General features: G+C 40.7%; 1 pseudogene; it reads left to right on the top strand.

The window, feature by feature from the left end:
- The first annotated feature begins 280 nt into the window (after positions 1-280).
- LOC143683406 (serine/threonine-protein kinase MRCK beta pseudogene) lies at positions 281-2,184 on the top strand (annotated as a pseudogene).
- Positions 2,185-4,266: the final 2,082 nt, after the last annotated feature.

Raw genomic sequence — 4,266 nt, 5'->3', positions numbered from 1 at the left:
GCTATTGATGCAAAATATATCACTGACCACAAAGATTTATTCAATGAAACCCTTAATTCTGAGAATCTATTGAAAGGAGATAATCTGAAATATGGGAAAAACTGGAAAAAGTATATACTTAAGATGTTTGTCACAGTGTTATTTATTATAAGGAAAAAATTGGAAGCAACCTAAATCTTTAACAAGAACTACAGTTAAGTAAATATATATATATATATGACAGCATATTATACAGTCATTTAAATTATCACTAAGAATAGTGTACACAGACGGGGTAGCGATGGGGCACGCTGATGCCCAGGCTCATGGCTGCAGGGCCCCTGAGGCCTTTCCTGGACGCACTGGCCCAGCCGGGCATGGTGTCTACCAGGGTACACAAGAAGCTGAAGCTGCTGCTCCTGGTGCAACGAGAGTGCCCTGAGCATGCAGATGCTGCTGGACATGCGGCTACTCCACCCTGCGCTGTGACAAGTATGTGGCTGAGTTCCTCGAATGGGTTAAACTAGTCACATAATTGGTGAAGGAAATGCAGTTTCATGGAGAAGACTTAGAAATAATTGAAGTAATTGGAAGAGGTGCTTTTGGTGAGGATGCTGTTGTCAAAGTGAAGAGCACTGAACGAATTTATGCAACGAAGATCCTTAACAAGTGAGAAATACTTAAAAGAGCAGAAACAGCTTGTTTCTGCAAAGAGCAGGATGTGCTAGTTGATGGCCACTGCCCATGGATCCCGACGCTGCACCACGCCTTCCAAGATGAGATTCGCTTGTACCCCTCCCGGCATTATGGTGTGGGTGGTGATTTGATTTGCTGACCCTGCTCAGTAAAATTGAGGACAAGTTTCCAGAGGATTTGGCCAGGTTCTACATTGGTGAAATGGCGCTGACCATCAATTCCATCCATCAGCTTCATTAAGGACACAGTGACATTAAACCCGATGGGCATTTTTGGGCATGAATGGTTGGATTCGCCTGGCTGACTTTGGATCATGTTTGAAGATGAGTGACGATGGAACGGTCCAGCCCTCCCTGGCCGTGGGCAGCCCTGACTACATCTCAGCAGAGATTCTGCAGGTAGTGGAGGACAGCATGGGGAGGTATAACCTCAAGTGTGACTGGTGGTTGCTGGGGGTCTGCGTGTATGAAATGCTGTAAAGAGAAACACTGTTTTGTGCAGAGTCACTTGTGGTGACCTACAGAAAGATCTTGAACCATAAGGAGTGACTTCATCTCCCCTCCCATATCATAGATGTGTGTGAAGACCAGAAGGACCTCATTTAGAGGCTGAACTGCAGCAGAGAGCATTGTCTAGTGCAGAACAGGATAGAGGACTTCAACACACAAAGTTTTTTGGAGATCTAAATTAGGAAACTATGCAACACCGAGACGCACCTTATCTTCCAGATGTTAGCAGTCCTTCTGACACATCCAACTTTGTGCTGAGAAATACCGAAATATTACCTCCTGGTTCTCACAGAGGCTTTTCTGGATTACATTTGCCATTCATTGATTTCACGTTCACACCGGAAAGCTGTTTTTCTGATCAGCGCTCTCTGAAATGCATAATGCAGTCTAATATGTTAACCAAAGATGAGGATGTGCGGCGGGATTTGAGGAATAGTTTGCAAATGGAAGCTTATGAAAAAAGAATACGAAGACTCAAAAAGAAAGATTGGAGCTGAGTGGAAGCTGCAAGAGTCCACACGGTATGTACAGTCCTTTCATAGTTCATTTGGCTCCCTGGGAAATTCACACCAAGATAAAGAAATAAAAAAACTAAATGAAGAAATAGAGCGCCTGAAGAATAAAATAGCAGATTCAAATAGGCTCAAACGACAGCTGGAGGACACAGTGATGCTTCGCCATGCACTGACTGAAAGGACTAGAAAAGCAGTGAGCCTGATGTGCCAGGAAAAGGAACACTGTCAATAGCAACTGATTGGCACTTCAGAAAGATTAAAATCCCAGACCAAAGGACTCACGGATGCCCACCAGCAGCGGAAACTGGCTCTGCAGGAGTTCTCGGAGCTCAGCAGGTGCATGGCGGGGCTCTGCTCCCAGAAGCAGAAGGCATCTGACAGCTTCGAAACAAGGAGGAGGAGGTGGAGGGGCCCCCCAGAAAATGGGAAGTCTGTGATAAGAAGTGAGCAGATCCGAGAGGCCCAGGAAGAAGGTAGCTTTTTAGATGCTTCAGGAAGCCTATCAATTGCCCTTCTGCATGTTCTTAATAAAACATCTTCGAAAAAAAACCAAAATCAGCATGATACTGGCATAAGGAGAGATATATTGACCAAAAGAATCAAATTGAGAGTTCAGAAACAGACCCTCCGTCACACCTATGGCCAATGGATTTTTGACAATGTGCTAAGTCCACTCAATGGGAAAGGATAGTCTCTTCAACAAATGGTGCTGGGAAAGCTGGATATCCAGTTTCCATGTGCAAAAGTATGAAGGAGGACCCCCTCTCTCACATCATATGCAAAAATTAACTCAAAAATCAATCAAATATCTAAATATAAGAACTAGGACTATAAAACTTGTAGAAGAAATGAAGGATGGCATCTCCAGGATCTTGTGTTAGACAGTGGTTTCTTAGACTTTACCCAGAGCCCAAGCAACCAAAGAAAAAATAGATAGATGGGACCACATCACAATTAGAAGTTTTTGAGCATCAAAATACTTTATCATTAAAGTGAAAAGACAGCCTACTCAATGGGAGAAAATATTTGGAAACCATATGTCCAGTAAGTGTTTAATATCCAGAATATATATATATATATAAAAGTCCTTCAACTCACCAATAAAATGACAAACAACCCAGTTTTTAAATGGGCAAAAGACTTGAATAGACATTTCTCCAAAAAAGATATGCAAGTAGGGTACACGGAAAGTTCAGTGTTAAAATTCTTGAGACCCAGGCTTGCTTCCCAGCCCATGTACCACCACCTCCTCCACCACCCTCACCAAAACAAACCACAAAAAAAACCCATTGTGTGAACAAAATTCTCTATGAGATACGCATCATATATCTGTGTATGTGACAGAATTCTAGAATTGATGGATCTGAGTATCTGGCGGGTGGAGGACAGAATAAGGGTATGCTGAATTTCTCTATATAGGGTTGTATTATGTTTGTAACTGTCCTATAAGTTTGAAATATTTCAAAATAAGTTAAAAAAAGAACACTATATGGCAACATTAGATAAATATCGTGAAGTAATTTTAAATGTAAATGCAAAATTATTAATACAGTTTAGTAACAACTAGTAAAAATCTATTCAAATGAAAAATATAATGTGAAAAAATCCAAATGTGGCAGGCAATGGTGGCTCAGTGGCAGAATTCTCGCCTGCCATGCCAGAGACCTGGGTTTGATTCCCAGAGCCTGCCACGCCAAAAAACCCCACAAAAAACAAACAAACAAAATCCAAATGCTTAATATGGTATGTGAGCATAATAAAGTACTTATTAAAATATGATTTGATTTAAAAAGAAAAATGTTCATATATTTTAAATGGAAGTTGGTAGCTGTAAGGAGGAAAAAACAGGATAACCAAATGTGGTGTGCTCCTTAGCTTTGCAATGCTGTTACTACTTCCCTTGTATGTGCTGTAACCTTGTCTTTCTATTCTCAGAGCAAGAACATGGTGAAGTAGTTTACCTTAGGCTGTTAGTGATAAATAGAAAGAGCAGCACAGATATTTACTTTCCATTTTCTACTACAGCATGAGAGATTATATTACTCTCAAGGTTTTCCTGTGTGCATTAATTCTAGATTTATTTTTCACTGAAGTTGATGGCACAAAGTATTCTATGATTCTTCTTTCTAAATACTCCCAGTACTTGCAGTATCATCAATAAAACGTGCTCATTTACTTAAAATCCTCACATGCCTTTTTAAAAAAAGAAAAACTGTGCAGTAAATTATAAATGGCTTTCTAATTGTTTCAGCTCAGATTACTCAAAAGGCACGGGAAGAGAAGTCCAGGGATATTTTTCCTGTAAGAGGAAAATGGATGAATGAATGAGTGAGGCAGGGAAACCTGCCAATCTTGCTTGCTTCAGAAGAAATGCACTGCCACGTGGAAGGCAAAGAGGACAGACCAGTTGCTAGAGCTTCAGTAAGATTAAAAAAAAGAGAGAGAATATTAATATTGATTTCAAATTCGCCAGCACTTTTCTTTTGCCTGCAGCTGACGCTGTAAGGGATATTGAGTCCTGAGAGATTACTGGGTTTGAGGTGTCTATAATTCATTCACTCACCATT

Source organism: Tamandua tetradactyla, chromosome 5 (genome assembly GCF_023851605.1).
Source record: "Tamandua tetradactyla isolate mTamTet1 chromosome 5, mTamTet1.pri, whole genome shotgun sequence".
NCBI classification, from domain to species: Eukaryota; Metazoa; Chordata; class Mammalia; order Pilosa; family Myrmecophagidae; genus Tamandua; species Tamandua tetradactyla.
This window is presented reverse-complemented; position numbering and strand designations above follow the sequence as displayed.